The following is a 20,967-nucleotide window of genomic DNA, read 5'->3' as shown; positions in this document are numbered from 1 at the left end:
AAAACACAAAACTTTTTATAAAACACCCACACTACTTAATAAAATTAATAAATTATAAACTAATAATTATGTCAAAGAATTAATTTGAAAAATAAGAATTTTTTTGGTCTACATTTTTATAATTATCAGTTACACAAATTTTTTAAATTAGTAGAAAAAATGAATGTTTCGAGTTTTCAGATAAGATGTTTTTAAAAAAAAAAGATGAACAAATTAACTTATTAATATAATTACAGTTCAAAATTTTAAAATCGTAAGTCGCTTATCAAAGTAGATCACATGACACGATTAAAAAAATCACACACAGTTTTTAAAATAGTACGGACAACAACATCTAATAAGTTCGATTTACTTATGACGAGCAAGTTACTATGCAACATGGCGGGACGACGGGACGCTGTTGCAACGTCACCACAACGTGCGGCTAGTACGACGGCGTCGGTCCAACTACCGCGTCGGGACGCCCACCTGTGCTTCAACGTCTCGGCGCTGTGTTGCCCAACCTCTATTTCTGGCGCACAGCTGTCGCGAATTCTTCCTATGGCTCCTTTCATTTTTCAACTGTAGACCCGCCAGCATTGTCTCCTATCCGCGTCGCTTGCTACAGTGGACGATACGATACGCATTATTTATGTCGTGCGGTCTTTAAAATAATTACCTACGATGTTTAAAAATAATAACAAAATAAATTTAAAAAAAAGGAAAAACTTCGTAATTAAAAAGTTGCCTAACTCTTTATATTAATATTTATAGCTAAAAAATATAGGTTTTCATAAACGTTAGTAAGACTTAATTTCACGGTCGGAAAATCTTCGAAATTAAGTTGACGCAGTAGTACGGATCAGAAATTTAAAAGGAGGGTGCATAAAGGCTGACTAATGCATTAAAGTTTTGTTTGTGTGTTCCAAAGTTTATTGTAAAAATTTTAGATATAAAAATAAAATAAATATACATCTCATTTATTATAAAAATAAGAAAAAACTTGTTTATTTTAAAAATAATATTTAAAAAAAAATGTTTTTAAGTAGATTTTAACAGCTAATAATTATTACTTGTTACGTTATTAGTTTTTCATTACTGTTAAGAATTTATTCTTTTTTTAGCGGTTTTATAAGAATTTGAAAATCTATACTACCCGGTCATGTTTATAAATATATATATATATATATGTATATATTTATAAAAGACTATTTTGTCCGCCCTACCAAACGCAAATCTTAAGTGATTTTGATAAAACTTATTAGGGTCATGAAAACCTATTGCGAATAGAGCCGCGTATTGATTTTCAAACAAATCGGATCACAGAAACCGGAGTTAAGAGTTAAGAAACGGGGTGTTTGGATATGTTTGCAAGATTAACTAAAACCAAAAATCCACAATTCAGACGCTATTACTGCGACGGAATTTTATTATTATCAAATAAATCCTTTCGAAAACGGACAAAAACAAAACCAAACATAAAATATAATCAAATAAAGAGAAATGAATAATAAATGATAAATTTATTATAATCAATCCCATGTGTGTATGTATATCTCAGTTAAATACTTAAAAATAAATTAATTTAAAAGTGCACTATAATAGAAATTAGGCTCATTTGGCTAATTTTATTAGAAATAAAGGTGTCAATGACCCCCATCCAACCATCAACTGTTAGCTATAAGACAACAGACTGTTTAGTTATAAGAATGCATATGGTAAGCCAAAAAATTAAATGTATTATATATATATATATATTTTTTTAAACTCCCCCAATACGACCAGCCCACGTTAAAAAGCTTAACACAGTCGCCTCAGAGTTTCATGGCAGCGCAGTCTGCCCTCCCTAGCTCGTCCGAACTCGGACATCCCATCGGGGTTTCGAAAACATACTAATCACCTCTTCCGGTGTTAAAAATTTTTCTCCGCAGGAGAGAGCACCCTTCCAGTCCCTATTGTTCCTGATCAAGACACACATTTCGTTTGCCCTTCACAGTTACGCGTACCTCCGTGCACACCTCGAGGGTCCTCCATGCTATCATCGGGGAGCTCCGACCCACCCACTCTTGCGCGTGAGTAGGCCCGAACACCCTAGGCATAGAGGCTGCCTCCCTGGCCCCTCTACACGCATCAAACCCTCTAACACGCATCAAGATGGACTTGTACCTGTCCTCGATCCCCCACGAGGACATTTATATATTTATTAATATAAATGTATTATATTAATTTATTATTAAAAAAAAATATGTATATTTTATAGTATCACATTTTCGCAATTTTTCAACTTTTTACAAATGTTGAAATGTGCGATTTGCGAAAATTCCTGACGTATAGGAAACAAATTAAGGTTATTTTAAGATTCGGCTTTAAAATAGGAAACACATAAGAGTCAATTATCAAAAGTTAAAAAAACATTACACAACCCAAATTTTGCAGGCTTGTGATATTACAGCAAATATGGAAAAATATTTATTACCTATCTTTGAAGTTACCTGAGGTAGTTTTTATTTGTTCATTGCTGAGTGAATTTTTCTTTTAGTTTCAATTATTTTATTTATGTTGTGCCATGTTTATTTTTTATAATAATATTCTTAATTTTGGAAAAAAATTTAATTCTCTGTATGCTTGATAAATTTCAAATATCAATTTTAAGAAGTATCTGACAGACTGAAATGACATCTGAAAAGAATCACATTTTTCTCTCTATACCAATACTGGTTTAAAGAAAAGAGATCGTCCATGATCACCTAGTATCTTTACAGACTGATGAATATGAGGCATTTTCCTCTAAGGAGCACCTCCTTACAGTGACCTTGTTTGAAATGAGAGGATAATAGTTATCTTACTACAGAACGGTGTTAACGGGAATGTGCTTAATTTTGTAGCCAATTTTTTTTGAGCAAACGGACGAACCGTGTTAGAGCTAATGGGGTACTTTCAAAAGTCTTTGAAATGAAATGGAGTACCTCAGGGATCTGTCCAAGTGTGATGCCCTTCTTGGTGATGCCCTAATGGGGAAGATGATCTGATCACTCCGTCGGTAAAAAAAAAATTACTTTCGCTGACGATAGCACTATCACCTGTAGTGGCAAGGAAATTTAAACTACTAGGAAAATAGCGCAGAATTCACTGAACCCTAATGCAAGATGGGCACAATGTAGTGGTTTCAAATTGTCGGTAACTAATTCAAAATTTATTGTTTTTTCTAGACAGATACAAGATCATGGTGAAATTAAACTAAGCTGCCGATGAGATAAAGGGAACAAACGAGACTAAACTTCTAGGTGTGACTTTCTCGAGCCACATTAAGTAGACTAAGGCTGAATGTCTAAGGAGAATTAATGTCCTTAAAGTCATATCATCTTGCAACTGGGGTGCTTGCAAACACATCATTCTGAACACGTATAAAAGCATTGTTCTGTCGAAACTAGAATACAGGTCGGATACAGGTCAGAGTCATAGGATATATGACTCTTTGAGAGAAAATATTAAGGGTCTACTAGACTCTTTGCACAACACCTGCATTCGCATATCAATAGGGCAATTTCCACTACCCCTGTAACAAGTTTACTGGTGGAATCATATGAACTCCCACTACATTACTGGAGGAAATACCAGGCTATCAACTACGCGTTCAGCAAGTCCCGTCTCTACAACTGCTCAAGGCAAACGTCTAGGCACGCTCATACTCTATTAGAGGGAAAGAAGTCCTTATCGCAGTTTTTAAACCAGACTGCTTCGCTATCTCCAGGATCTAGAATTACCTGTTCCGAGGATTCTCGGAAAAGAAATAGAATGCGGCGCACCTTGGTTGCACCTATCTCTAAAGATCGAATATTAACCATCTGGAAGTCGTAAAATGTTACCTACGTTACCAATCTGCTAGAACTAATTTTGTAAGATGACCAGGACGTACAATGGGTACATTCACATCTATACAGACGGCTATGTCTCGGGGATGGATGTGGCTGTTCAATTATACTCCCTGAAACTGACATATAAGCTTAGTGTTATTCCTCTGTGTTCTTTTCCGAGGCCTACGCAAGTTACTCCGCCTTGAGCGTTATCGATACCCGTAGTGACGACAGCTTCTGGTAATTACCGACTCTATGAGTGTACTTGAGAGTTTGAGCTGCAAACGATCTGAATCCATCGTCCAAATAATGTATGATACCCTCTTAAGAATAAATAAGTCAGTGGTACTGGTAAGGGTCCAGGGCCCCCCGTATCCTCGGGAACGAACGGGTTGATGAGGCTGCCAAGAAAGCGGGAATAAATGGCCTCTGAATAGAGTTAACTTGTGAAAGGGACTTCATGAAAACAGTCCGTATTAAACTACGTTCTCAGTGGAATAAGTTCTGGCTGCTAAGCCTTCCCACGACTTTACATGACATCCGGGAGGACGTGTTTGAGAAACCTTTTACCCCAAGCAACAGAAGAGACCAAGTCATCCTTACTCGGTTTAGGATTGGACACACAAGGCTTACCCACGCCCATTTACTTGGCTCTTCTCAGCAGAAGAGGCGTGCAATGAAAAATGTTCGTAAACCACTTGCTTACAGACTGTCCAATGTTCGGATCTATTCGAAAAAAATTAGACTTGGTTCAAATCTGAAGTGTTTACTAAGACGGAAGGAACACATAAAAAGACTGTTGCGGTTTCTCTGTGATAGTGTGATGAAGAACGTAATTTAGCCGTTTTGATTACGTGAGATCCCTTACGGAAAACTATATGCGCAGTGTAAAATGACTAGTGGTTATGTCACAATATTTATAACCAATTTATTATTCTTTTCTCATTCGTGTTTATTATTTCTTATTTTTCGTGTATATTGTTTATTATTTATGAACATGTAATTATATTTAAGTCCCTATGACTGTAATTGTTGATGCGACTATAAATAAAAGTATTAAAAAAATATATATATTTTATTTTGTGAAATATATATATTTTATTTAATTTAAACATTGTTTATACATTTTCATTTTTAGACGAAATCATATTTGTTTTTATTTTATATAGTACTGCCACATTTTCATTTATATTTGTTTATAAAATCAAATTTCGTAAAATGGTTTCATGGTTTAGGTTCCAAACATTTATCACTGATGAATTATATTACCGTTCTACTCAGGGATAATTTCTACTACATTTTAGATGAAAATCAATTTCATTTTATTCCCTAATAAACCTAAATAATTTCGTTATAAAATCAATTAGTTATTTTATTGAAGTGGTTTATTTCTAATTGTTACACTTGTAATTAAGCATCACTCGGTCACCTCAGAGTGTTGCGGCAGCAGCCTGCTCTCCCTGTCTAGCCCCTTGTAGAGGAATCCCACCGGAGTCTCCCTAGTGTCATCAGGACACGCCAACTTCCTCTTCTGGATAGCCAGCTCATCCCTCAGCTGGATGGATGCCCTTCCCGCCCCTAACCTACGAAGCACCAGGTGTTTATCCAAAGTAATCATAAAAAATGTAAAAAAATAATATTTGATTATTTTGATTTCTTTTTACAACCTCAGAAATAATATCATAGTAATCATTTAAATCAGCGAGCCTGTCTGCAAAATATTAAAAAATAAACTTAATTTAAAAAAAAAAATGTTATCGAAAAACGACTTAGAAAAACGAAAGTAAATAATTTTTTATTATTTATTACAATTTTTTTTTTTAATAATAAATTAATTTATAATAATAATAATAATAATAAATTATAATAATTTTTTTTTATTTATTATTTATTTTATTAATAATAAATTTAAAGTGAGAAGGAACAAAAAAAAATGTAATTTAGGATGATTAAATTTTCTTGTTATTTGCTAAACAAGGATAATTAGACAAGACCAATATCTTTCATGTAAGTCTTGATGTATTCCCTAACCATTAAAATTACTTTTAAGTAAATATATTACATTACATAACTTTCCAAAAATCGCTAGTATAAGTTGGTAGATATATTTTCCAAAAATTGAGAACGAATACATTAGTAAACAAATAGGTTAAGAAATATATTAATTTTGTTTGTGCATTTCAAATGCTCCGGCGTAAGATTTTGATAACAGATTATTTTACAAAGAGTAAACATAAGTTGCTTTTGAGAATGTAATCTTTACTAAACTAAGAATTTACATAAGAGATTACTTGATAGGCATATAGTATATTTAACTTTCATACTTTAAGACGCGATTTAAACGCTGAATTATCTTAATATTTCTGTTAAAAGCGCTTACAGAATCAAGTTATAAAATTATTTTGAGCCATAAAAAATATATTTAATCTAAAATATATCCCAGACGAAATAAATTTTAAACTTTAAATGATATCAGTAACCTTAGTTGGTAATTGCTAACTCAAGATGTAACATATTTACAAATTAAATATAGAGTTAATAAAATATAAATTAAAATTTTGTTGTGTACAAGTATAAACTCATTATGAGGAATATTTAATGACATTCTTTCATTTCAAAACATGATTTCCTATTTCAAAATTAATGATTTAAAACGTTTTACGTACATTTTGAAACAACTTTATAATGTAAAGTAACATTTCATTTTTACATGATTTTTTTGTTTTAAAATTTATATTTTTTAAATCGCTATTACAACGTAGTAATTATATTACTATAAATTGAAATAATGTACTATCTCCCATTTTTATAATTACCTTTCAGATTTGAAAAAATTTATAGAACAACCAATTTTCCTTGTTAATGAATAATTTAGTGCAAAATTAAAGAGATCTGTAAAGTTGACTTTTTTTTAAACAAACTTCAAAAAGAAAGGAATTTTTAATACAATCCGTCTGTATCTTTTAAACATTTCTCTTCATCAATAAATGAAGTAAAATAAATTTAAAAAAATACTTAAGAATAACTTTTTTTATTTTCTCTTTGTATTTTTTCTCAATAAAATCAGTGTAAATTTTTTTAAATGGAAAATTTCATCACTTATGTAAACAATTTGGAAATAATAAAAAAGTTAGTAATGGATTGTTTTTGAAAAACGTCAGTCTGATGTAATTCTTGTATAGAAAGTGGTTTAAAGTTATAATTCTAATTAAAGTAAAACTATAATTAATAATGAAAGAATCAACTAAATTTTAATGAAGTGAAATAAAGTATTGATGGGTATCACAAAGTTAATTCAGCTCAAACTCAAATAACTGTCACCAAGGTTTGACACGTTAAGTCGTTTTAGCCTTCTAACGGCTATATTATTTATTTTAATTCTTTTCTTTCAGCGTTTCATCGTTTCTCTTCTTTTTTAATCCTTAGATTGTTTTTATTTTGTATTGAACAACCAATGGTACTGTTATCTGGTAACTTTATTTGTGTACTTACATTGAATATTCTGTATAGAAATATTAGTATGTAATTTTTTAGGAGCTTTGTTGGAAGCCTCTCTACATGTAATTTTTTAAATGATAATATTTACTTAAGGTTTCTTTAATGTTGTAACAGATTGTAAACCTGATTTTGAGACAGAAAATAAATTAAAGGAAAACATAAATCCAAAGTAAAAACAAAATACTATATCTACATTAAATACACAATTAGCTCACGCTCAATAGCAACCCACATATGTCGATTCTCTGAACTTCTTTTATAACTTTTATCAAAGGGCAAAATTCAAGCTTTATATTTTTTCCGAACAGGTTTTTTTGCCAAACGGGCAGCGTTTTTATTGTAGAATATTAAATAATAATGAAAAAATAAATGTGATATATATTTTATATTTATAAAAAAATCAAATAAAACGACCTGAAAAATAACTCCATTTAAAATTAATATTTCTTTAATTCGTTTCTCTTATCAATTCCCTGCAATTAAGCATTTTATTATTCAAAGGAAATAAATACATTTTTCTTTTTATGTCTGTTTCATGTTATTGCAAAGTTAATGATCAGTTAGTAATAATTTTAATTATTTATTACTAAATAATCGATGGAAGAAGCCGTTACTTGATGAAAATCCATCATAACAAAAAAATAAACAAAATATGTTATTAGATTTTCACAAAACTATTTAAAAGAACACAACAGCTTAGTAGCGATTTTTTAAATAAATTTTGTGGAAATCTAATGACATATTTTGTTTATTTTGTTTTGTTATTTATTTCCGATTTAAAAAAGTTGAAATTAACAAACAAACAGATAAAGAATTATTTTATTTATAAACTTTTTTTTGAATTGGGTGTATTTATTTATTTAAAGAAAAATATTTTTCACATATCACATTTGCTATTTTTAACAACTGATAATTTATGAATTTAATTTGAATTACGTAATGTTTGGGTACATCTTACAATACTACAGCATTACTCTTACAAGTTCTTATCAATATTAAGATACATTTAATAAATGCAGTCATAAATATTTAGAACAAATAAATACGTTAATTTACGTAAATATTAAAGGTTATGTAAACAGTAATGTACACCTTGAATAATTCCTATTTATAAATGTATGAATAAATGAAGTTTCTTTATTAGTAACTTTTTTACGGAACAACGCAGTAACGATCTTTATCGAAAAAACTAATACTTATTAGGAAGCAAAGTAATCAATGTTAGGCTTATTCATTTAGAAGAGTATAGAAGTAGTGTTTTATATTAGAAGAATGAACTGATTCAAACACAATTTATACGTATGTTTTAAAACACATTTTAGAGCGAGCAAAGTGCTTTGTAGAGAGAAACATATATACTATGAAAACAAGAAAATACAGTCTTTGGAAGCTTTTTAATGTGGTGAGATGTTATTACCACAGTATAATGGGTTATATGCATAATAAATGAATATATTTCATATTTTTGATAAAGAATCATGAGTAGAAAGGGATACATGTAAAATTAGAGATCAGAACATATAGAAAGGAAAGAAATGATGTTCCATAATATAAAATATAATAATAAAATTAACGCTGAGTTTATACTTTGAAAATCTGAAAATGAGAAATCATTTGTGTGAAGTGTCAAATGTAGACAAATAACTGTATGAACAATTTAAATGTGTAAATAAAATGGTTCACGCGTAATCTCGTATCGTTCTGAACAAGGTAAAAATTTTTAGAAAATTTCGGTAGTTCGAAAGTGTTCAATTTCGTCAAATTTTGTTAGTACTTTAAGATTATTATGTAAAGTTTTTTAGAAAAGTATGTTTAAATTTACTGAAAATTCATTCACACGTTTCAAACACAGCCGTTTAGTTAAACCTTAAAAAGAAGGCAAAGAATTCATTTTAGAAAATGTTTCTTTATATTTTTTAGGTAGGAGTTTCATTCAATATAAATTAAAAGTATTTTGTATCATTATTAACGGAAAATGAGGAAGAAAATTGTATAATGTGAAAAATAAAAATGTGTGTAAGCCGATTTCCATGATTCAATATGGTAATTGTATTTCTTAGATAATATATTTAACAATCTAAGGAACTCATCTGCTAACCAATAATACCCTTTTAAGTTTTCTTAACATTGAATAGAATAACTTTCTGAATTTTTAATTTAAAGAACACACGACATTCCTACCTTCATTCACCGAATTAATTTTAAAATAACCCCTTGTGAATCTGCTGTACCGAATAATGCATAAAAAAATTACATTAGTTTAAAATAGCTTCTAAGATGAGATGATATGGGGGTTATATGCACCCATGTTTATGTCCATGAACTCACATTATGTTATTACTATCAAGAAATAAACATGTGACATAAAACAATACTATTCACAACATAACAAATACTAATTGCACCGTAAAGTATTACAGTAGAAGAGAAAGAAGTGAAGAAACTCGAATAAAAGTGTAACATGACTAAAAAAATACATTGTAATACAACTGCAGTTTTTATTCAAAAAATGGTTAAATTTAACTGATTTCACAACTTTAAGTGACTTATAGAATTTTGGTAATCAATTTAATTGAAATATAAAGTGGACAAAACTTAATCAAGAATATTTTTAAGATTTTCGATTCCCGTTAGTCAGACTGAATATCTCGAAAATTTAATTCATTATACTTAATCTCACAATTGAGCACGAAAATTATTTTTTTAATACCATAAAAAATTTTAGCGTACTTACTTAAAAAGATAATATCTTTCAAGATTTTAATATTTTTAAAGGGTTAACGTTATATTGACTACAAAAAAAAAATAGAAATGAAATGTTGTATAACTTTAGAAAAGATGACAACAAAATAATCATATTACTATCAACGCATATAGAATGATAGTATAAAACTCGAAAATATAAGAAAAAAATTAAAAAATAAACAAAATGAGGGGAATAATACCAAAAAAGTGAAATGGAAAAGAGTAAAAGAACAAAAAAGACAAGTGGTTATAAACTGATCGTAAACAGGTTTATGTGGCCGATGACACCAAACCTGTATTACATTAAGGCTGCAGCAGTCAAATACACTCATTAATTTCACTTTTATTACTAAGCCGGAAGTATATGCATAGTAGTAGTAGGCTTTAGTATAGTAAAGCAATAAATTTTTTTCTATGTCTATTTTCTTAATAAAATTTTATCACACTTCAAAAAAACCTAAAGATTTTTAGTATCAAAAAAAATTTCATTTTTGATTCTGAATAAATATATTTATAATTTTTATGAATAATATAAAATAAGAGATTTCTAATTAAACATTATTTAGATAAATTTCTCATAAATTATTTTAAAATTAAAACAAGAAACCAAGAATGTGTGGTAAACGTGAATGATATACAAAATGGTGATATTAATTAACGAAATTACATTCTGTCAAAAGAAAATTTATATGCTACTGATATTTTTTAATGAACGGAAAAAATGAATTAATTAAAATAAAAAATAAGCGACAGATTTTTTATTTTAATCAAATTTCTGGAGAAAAATGTGTCATTTAAGACGAATACAAAAGTTTAATGGATTTAATATAGTTCATTAAAAACATAGGAATTTTTTAAGGAGTGCATCTATATCGAAAATTTAGCATTAAAATTATAAAATCTGCTACTATCATATTGTAAGTAAAAAGTAACATTTCATTCAAAATTCGAAAAAAAAATTTTTCACATAAATAAAGATGTACGTAAAACCTGTAGAAAATCCGGGTACTGTTTAATGAAATTCAGTAAATTCCAGAGCCCGTCGTCAAATTTGATCAGTTAACAGTGAAAACCCCGTCATATTTATTTATAGATATTACGAGATATTTATAGATTAGTTTATTAAGATATCCCTTAATAAAATTTAAATTAAAAAAAAATTGAATACTTATCAGAAAAAAAAAAAATTTTAATAGTATATATATATATATATATATTTTTTTTTTTTTTACCTCCGGGACCACCATTAGAAATTACTTCAGAGGATGAAATGAATAACAAGTTTTGTAGCACGTGAAAATGCCATGCCTGACCGGGATTCGAATCCGACACCTCCGGATGAAAGGCCGAGATGCTACCACTCGCGTCACGGAGGCCGGCTATTTTAGTAATATATTGAAAATAGTTATGTATATACTAAAAGCATAAAATTAAATTAAATGAATATTAAAAAAATAAAAATTTATATTTCATCACCCAAGATATTCAATTCAAACTTAAACACCTAGAAGATTTTTATAATACTTCACTATTAATAAAACACCTATACTATTAAAAAAATGGTATGTGTGTGTGTGTGTGTGTGCACACTTACACACACACACACACACACACACATACAATTGTTAGCATTAAGCACGTGATTGCGCGTGCTTAATGCTAATACGAAATCCAGTAAAACAAATATTATATTTGTTATATTTTAACAGAGGACCAAATATGACCTGATGACACCAACTGGCACTTTGCACCAACTTTGCAGTTTTCGAAATAAACCAGGTCAAAGGTGAAATAGCATTAATTTTACTGAATGTAGGAGAAGGAAAAGTTCAATGGGCAGATGGATCATAGCCAGATGAAATAAAACTGCCCCTCAAAATGACCAACAACTTGATGAATTTTTAAAGTTTCCTTCTAAATTTTTAAACTTGACTCTTGGCTATTTGACAAATAGCAAAATTTGAACACCAAACAAACGAAGATGTCGGTAATTTGAATAAATGTATTATAAATCAAGTGTTTGGTTAAGTCAATAGAATATCTTTCTGACTCAATGATGAATTAAGATCAAGTTGGATTGTTTCCAGTTGATTTTCTCAAGACGTTAAACATATCTGGCATATCACCGCAAAGACTTTTATTGAAAAACTCATAAATTATGTTACTGAGCAATTTACAGTCAGATGAAGATTTTGCAAAGGGACAAAATTAATCAGTAAGAACTTCATCTGCTTAATGATTGAAGCAGAAATTGTAATTGTAAATCGTAGTGGAGAACAAGAATTTATATCGAGATTACAGGTGGAAAAACCACCTTGATGCTTGGTGCGACAGCTGCAATACGAATCATTCTACTAACCTTTTTGCGTAACTTTTGCTTTATTACCTAACACCGAATAGGCCTTCATAAGATGTACTGTGGTGTTAGCGTTGGATCGCAGTACAGAATTATTTTGAAATTTTAATCACCTCAATATGTGATTAATTTTTTTTTTTAATTTAATATTTTGAACATTATTATAATTTTAAATTTAATTTGATTTAATTATATAGGATGTTTAATTTTAATCGCCTCAGGCGATTTTCTCGTAAAATACGCACAAAAAAAAAACGAGCTAAACAAAACTTACTCAGATAGGAGGGGGAAACCTCAATGTGAACTTGGAATTGACCTTAAACATGACCTTGACTTTTTTACAAGGTTAAAACGTTTTTTGCAGATGGAATGACCTATTTTTGACCCCACCGATCAAAAGAACAAAAAGTTTACACTGGAATATGTAGTCACAAATATGGCCATGGATTTTTTTGAAGGGCATACTTCAAAAAAGACCCGGATCAAGGATCCAGGCGCTCTGCTTCTAGACCCTCTACGCGTTCGTATCCTCATTTTTCTGAGGATATTAAGTATTTTACAGAAATATTTTAAGAAAAGAAATATAAGTGTGCAGAATATTTTTCTGAAAATTTTGGTGATTTACGTATATTTAAAATAGGTTTAAGAAGTAAGTAGATATAGAATTTAATAGTTTTTAATATAATTATACTGTTTAACGCTAACCATATTGACAACAGCGAACTGGATTAGGGTCTTCTTCGTTTTGACTTGTGCGTGTTCGTGTGAGATTGTGTTAGTTATCAGCTCAGTTGCTGCTATTGGCGCAGAGCCAATAGCCCAGGACCACGTGATGCGCCGGCCGGATGCGCGCTAACGACTCTCTCCCGCTAAATAAAGAATCCCTTTTTTACTACTAAGTAATAACTAATAAAACCTTCTTTTATTAATAAAATTAAATAAATAACTAAATAAAAATACAAATATAAAATATATAAATAAAAATAATCTACGCTTAGAAATTAAATAATCGTTAAATTAATTGACAACGGACTGCTTCTAGCGGGAGAGAATCGGCTGAGAGAGAGTCGGTCAAAGTCGCCGTACGCATTGGTCCGACGCACTACCATTGGTCCGCTCTGCTCCAATAGCTGCTGAAATAAAATGAAAGCCCGAAAAGCAAAAACAAACCCCTGCATCATCTGCATCATATATATATATATATATATATATATATATATAAATTTAATACAATTTTTTAATTAGCTGTTTCTATTACTTTCCTTAATAGTTAACTTTGTAAGAAAGCGCAAAATTTCTTTTCTTCTCATACCAATTTTTAACCCTACTTTTCCCATCTGCTTTTATTTAATTCAAATCAATGTAATCGACAATATTTAATCAAAATAAATGAGAGTGAAATGAAGCATTGACAATGAGGAAAAGGGAGAGGGACTAGATTGAGGCTTTTGATATATAGATGAGAAGAAGGAGGTGAAAATAAGACGGACGAATAAAGTGAGGAATGAAGAAATAATGATCAGGATTAAAGAAGAAAGAGCACTTGTACGGGAAATATACAAAAGAAAGGAAACTGGTTAGAACATGTAATTAGAGAACTGAAAATCTTGAGAACTGCATTGGAAGGATCAGTAGCAGGAGAAAGAAAGTAGGAAGAAGAAAGATAAAGATAATAAATGAGATGAAGATTGGAAACTATAAGGGGAAAAGGAGAAATCTTGGGACAAAAATGGATGGAGACAGTAATAGCGTAAAAGACCTGCCTCCAGGTAGATCACAAAATGATGGTGATCATATATAAATACATACAGAAAAAAGTGTACACACATTTTAGAAAATGAAATGAAATGAAATCATTCCCCTTGATGCTTACCATCTTCTAAGGTCTAGATTATAACCAGGTAACGACCTTTAAAGTGAAAATCACTGGAACGGTAACGAAACATCTCTATGTATTTATTTATTTAGTGTGTAAACGTTTGTTTTGTTTTAAATATCTTTTAACTGAACAAAATGTTTAACTATACTACAGAAAAAATTACTGTATATGTGTATGCAGAGACCAGCTTTTATATCGATAGGATTTAAAAGGATATCCTGGGTTGATAGTACATCAAAATGTAATGAAATCGATCCAGCAGTGTTTTTCTACCAGCAGTAGAAAATTGAAATTACAAACAGAAACATTTTATTCAGTAACTACTTGGACGACAAAATTTATAATCTATTAAATTTTATCAAAGATCAGGCAAACGTTTTTTAGGATAACATTATTTTTTCTTGTGAACTTCGATATGAAGAAAACATAACAATATTTTATGATTATCTCCGAGTAAGAACTGAAATTGGCCACTCTATGAATTCTGAGTTATAAAATGCAGAAAAAAATATTTTTAAAAAATTGCAGAAAAGTAAACACCCAAAAAATGAAGATAGATCATATTACGTAAATGTCTTTCCTTAGAACTAAATAACTCAAGAAGAGTAAAGAAAAAATGCACCTGAAAATGTAATATAATGATCAAAATATTATAGATAGTTGAGACCAACCACTGACGGAAATGAAAATAAAGGAAAAGGAAATAAAAGAGATAATGTAAAGAATAGAAGATGAATAACAAGTATAGGAGAGGAACAAAAATAAATAAAATGAAAAATAATAAATGGTTATTTTTATTAAAAACAGTAAATGCTATATTTTTTTTATTATTTTTCTATTTACTATGATCATTATTAAAATAGTCTCAGAGTATTTAAACTTACTTCAGGAAATACATCAACCGTAAACGTATAATTATAAGTGTAAAAAAAAACGATAAGAAAAAAAGTTAAACGTAGTAAAAATAACTTTAATTTATTGTTAACCATGCACGATTAACCGCTTACGATTTTTATAAAACAACACGCAAGTTGAAAAAAATATTATAGTCATAATTTGGCAAAAAAAAATGATCAATATTAAAAAATAAGAAACGACTGCACATGTGTGACTTCAACACATATTTACACAGGAATGTTAAATTTTGTATTGTATACATACGATTATACACGCGCGCGCATGCGTGTGTGTGGAACACACACACAAACATACATATAAATATATATATATATATATATATATATAAATGTAGAATTATTCTTCCTGTAATTTTTACTCTTCGTGACTTCGAAATACGGTTAAACACGTTACTATTAGTTAAAACAGAAAGAGCAAACATGAAATGTCACAAAATGTTCACATACTTGATAGTTAATAAATTATCTTATAAATTAAAGTACAGATTTTAATATTAATTTCGTAGAATGATAGAAAAGTAACAAACTTGGTAATAAAATAATAATTTAATATCCTTTTCTTAATTGAGTACAAAGAAATAATTTTATTATCTTTTCATGGTTCCTTACTGGTTTGTTTATACGGCGAATTCAAAGCGTGCCCCTCATTGTTATGTTTTATATTTAAATCATTACTAGGACGAAAAGTTTGAGCTTTTCAGTCATTAACTTTTTATTTATTTATTTTTTTGGTTACTGTTATTAGTTTCAAATATTTAATAAAAAAAAAATTTCAAGGAAAATTATACATAAAATTACCACGCTACTCGCCTTTTTAACTAGCAGATTACAATTAAAGTAATTCATAACTTTATTAAATGATTAATATAAAAAAATTAATAAGGAACACATTTCAGCTGTCATTTAAGTACTTAAATTTTTTGTAAAATTACGGTCATTCAAACAAAAAAAAAATATAGCCATTTTAGCTTTCGATAAATATACAGTTTATATCAATTGAATCGTGTGTTTCATCAATACAATAGTAGTTTTTTAATCTGTAATTAAGCGGATAATACGCAACTTTGTAAATTAATTCATTATTTTGAGAGTTTGAGCGAGTAAAAATTTCATCTAGCTTTATTTTCCAAATCCTTTTCATGCATTTATCAATTTGAAGGATGATAAAGAACTTCTGAGAAAGACTGTTAGGCAATTCAAAATGATTTTTGTTATTCTTAACAAGACGTTGTTAAGAAGAATTAAAATTATATTACCAGGTTTGTATCAATTATTTAGCACGCAGAGTCTCAATGGATTTTTCGGGAAAGGGTCCCGCTCAAAAAGAAATTCTCGAAAGACTTTATTGGCAAAACAATTTTTTTGATTACCAATAACCAATCAATTTCAATTTTAAACGACATATATATACATATATATATATATATATATATATATGTATATATATATACATATATATATATATATATATATATATATATATATATATATATATATATATATATGTATATAATTCATTCCTGACGTAATTTAACGACGATCAGATTTTGTAAAATTAGATAAAATTTCATGAAATTTGATAACTAGTTCACATTAAAGAATTCCTGCAGTTAGTTCTTCTTTCAAGAATAGTTTCTTGATTATTTTATATATATTATATATTCACAATAAAGACAAATATCTCTAAATAAAATATCTGTTGTGGATATCACATGAATTCCTTGTACTCCCTATTAAATTACATATACACATTATTTTAAAATGAAAAGTACATAAAATTTTATTTCATTAATAACTTCTGATATTTTTTCATTTTTTTATAATTGAATTATTATTTATTGTAAAAGATTTTTACAATCAGAGGTTAATAATAATTAATAAATCAATAAATATTTAAATTAAAAAAAAAAGAATAACAATAAAAAAGAAGGAGATGAAGATCTGATTGGAACTGATGTGCCTTTCCCTATGTAAGATCCAAATACATCATTAATTAAAATTTTATTTGGTTTTATATTTCGTTGAAAAACTCTCAATGAGGCTTAATACTGCAGTTAAGAAAAAGGCAAAAAAATCCAATATCTTGGATTTTTGGTTTTTTTGGACACTTTTGGTTCAGTGGATTGCAATCAAAAGGGGAGGTGCACAACTCTGTTACTCCAGTCCTAAATCTAAAATTTCAACATATTACGGATAATCGTTTTTAAGTTTTGTGAGATACATACGTGCATACATACATACATATGTACGAACAGACATCGCGCCGAAACTAGTCAAAATGGATTCAGAGATGGTCAAAATGGATACTTCCGTTGAAATCTAAAAACCGAAATTTTTCGCGATTACAATATTTCCTTTACTTCGTACAAGGTAGTAAAAATTAAATATTGATATTTCTGTTCGTTACAATGAAGAACATTTATTATTATGTTCTTAGTTATGTTATTTTACATAAAGCTTATTTGAGTAATTAATCAATATTCGCTTTCTGTCAGGTGGAATATAACCAGGAGTAGTCCTCCTTCATCGAAATCAAGTTGGAAATTCCTCAGGCTCTGTCTTGGGACCCGTATTGTACTCCATCTTTACTGCAGACCTTCTGACTACAGACAAGATTATTGTCGCTTCCTTTGTGGATGACACAGCTGTTCCCACTGTTGATGTCAGCCCAACTATAACATCGAATAACCTACAATTTGGGTTGGATTTAATCAACAGGTCGTTGAGTACATGAAGAATACCCGTTAACCAAGCAAAATCGAACCATGTGACATTCAATATGAGCAGAGTCTACTGCTCAGGAGTCCACCTTGATGGCGTCTGCAAACTGAGAATGTGAGATATCTAGGTCTGCACCTCGACGTAGACTAATGTGGATAGTTCTTATAAGAGAGAAGAAAAGGCAACTTGAAATATAGTTTAAGGAATGCTCTGGTTGGTGGGCAGAGGTTCTCAATTATCCTTATCTAATAAGGTGCTGGTATACTCAACAATTCTAAAACCGACTAAACTGGAACTAAGGTATGGAACTACGGGACACCGCGAGCAGAAGCAATGTCGACATCTTACAGCGGTTTCAGATATAAGCTAGCGAAGTGTGTAACTGAGGACCTTGGTTTACAAGGAAAAATGAGATCCAGGATTATTTAGGATAACGGTTCGTGCAGAAGTCGATACAACGTTTCACTACAAGGTACAAACTTCGGCTTAACTACCACACAAATCACTTGGAAGTAAACCTACTAGGCAATAGGGATGACATTAGAAGGTTGAACGGTTGAACCGACCGCACGTTCCAGACCTAAGTGTCCCTATATTGCCTTAATGTGAAAACTCGAATGTGAGTATTGTGCATTATCTATTCGACTTTTTTTTTAAATTCTATTTATTATATCTTATTTCACTTTCTATATTTCTAGTGAGGTTGAGTGTAATTCAAAACTGCTAATTGTACGTGCTTGGCATAAACGTTTTCATTATGTACTAGTGTGTAATTTTTGAGAAGTTTTGCTGAAAACCTTTATCAAGTGATTTGAGATGTTATCAAATTTACTAAAGGCTTGTATAAATGTGAGCGATTTAAATAAATTTTAAAAATATAAAAGAATAATTCGCTTCGTTTTCATCAAACTATCATAATTTAGATATTAATTTCGTAGTTAATAAAATTTCATGCATTATTTTACCAACACCGCTTCCGAACTAAACAAGAAAAGTGAGTAAATTGTTAAGAAATAAAGATTAATTTTCATTATATATGACGTAAATAACAGTAAACACTAAACAAAATATAAATTTTAGTCTTTCATATCACTTCATGAAGACTTTTATGATAAATTTTAAATTTTAAAGAAAATTTAGAATTCAAAAAAATTGTGTCCTAGGTAGAGGAGACAATTTAAGCAGTAACCATGTTTCCTCAGTCCCTTAGAAGTTGAGTTTCGTTACGTAAGTGATCCCGGTTAAAGACATTCTTTGATAAGTATAATTTACTTTATAGATACTTGTTTCAGAAATTTTAGGCTTAGCGGTAATGAATTTACGAAAACAGATTATCTATCGAGTAAGAAATTCAGTAAACAGGTTGAAGGAATAATATTTCTTTAATAAGAAATTCATTATAAATCTATTCTTATCAAATCCTGAGTAATGATGACGTAAAATTCTACTATAGAAATTAAAATTAGATTAAAAATTTTTTAATGTAACGTTTTCTAAAAGATTATATAGAACATAGCAAAGCAGCGTGATAATTATATAAACTAATATGCAGTAAATTAAAATAAAATTTCAATGTTAAAAGAAACAAACTGCACATGTTTAATTTGTGTGCGTGTAGGAAAATATAAATAGGATAAATGTATATAGAGTAAGTCAGTCAAACCTTACGATAATTGTTGTCACAACTCAAGATACGCGCCACCTGTTAAAAACGTATAACGTTACTAATACGATTTTGGTTCACATTTAAAAGGGATGGAAGAAGACTATATAAATAATAAGAAACCTGCTTAATATCAAATACAAGGACAGATTTCATTTTATGAACGAATGACCGTGAATATATTACTCGCGTACATGAATACGTATATACACACACAGAAAATCTTACTTTAAGATCTCCGAGATTTATTAACTTATTATTCCTTAACTAGCGTTTATATCTCTAAACTGATGAGATTTATTTAACTAATATTAACGGCAACATTATAAAAACTACAGGGATATACAATACAAGAAAATACTGATCTGAATGTGTAAAAATTAGTCCATAAATATTATTTAGTAAACGTACGTATTACATAATCTTTAGTATTCGTATTTCAAACTCTTTAGAAACCAATTTAAATAATGATCACAGAAATTTAAAAGATTTGTCAATTTATTAGATTTAATTAAAAACGAAACTAGAAACCTATCACTATTTCATCTCAAAAAGTTCATATCGCATTACTGGGTTTACTTTTCTTTACAATTCAGTGCCCAAAGGAATTTTAAATTAGTTTATTAGACTTCAAAACTATATATTAAAAAACAGTCGATACAAAAAAAATTCTTATGCAATAAATGAAACCGTTACTTCCTTGAAATATTTTTCACTTTATTAAATTTCTGTAGCATATTCTGCAGAATTCTGTAAGAATGAAAGAATTTTAAGTATAAAAACTTTTTAATTTGAAATAAATATTTTACCTATCAAAATTTGACAGATAGAATATTATTAAGAATATTATCCTATCAATATTGACAGGAATTAATAATTTATATCTTTTAAGAATCGTAAAATGGTAATACTAAAATATTAATAATCTTTGAATTGTGTCACTGACAGCCTTTGATAGAGAAATAAAACGACACTAATTTAGATTTTTTCGTACTGTCTAGTTACTTAATCTCTCACTGAAAAGACATGAGAACATCCACTAAATTTGATGAAACTGGTTGCTACATAAAATGGTTGAATTTGAAAAATAAAACAACGGAGTAAGAATGTTTATTGAAGGAAGAAGGACTGAACTTCCTTGTTGCAGAAGTACCACCCACATTAACATTTACTGATTTTCGTGTCAGTTTATTGGAAGCAAACGAAAGTAAGCTTTTTATCTCTACTACGGAAATACTACTACTCAACATCACTTAGAAAGCTGAAAGCTTAAATTAATAATTTGTGGTATTACATAGGAATTTATTTCATTAGAATAAAATGAATGAAAATAAAATAGACAGTAACGAACAAAC

This window comes from Lycorma delicatula, chromosome 5, assembly GCF_047948215.1.
Source record: "Lycorma delicatula isolate Av1 chromosome 5, ASM4794821v1, whole genome shotgun sequence".
Taxonomy (NCBI): Eukaryota; Metazoa; Arthropoda; class Insecta; order Hemiptera; family Fulgoridae; genus Lycorma; species Lycorma delicatula.
The sequence above is the reverse complement of the archived record's forward strand: the minus strand, read 5'-3'. Positions refer to the sequence as shown.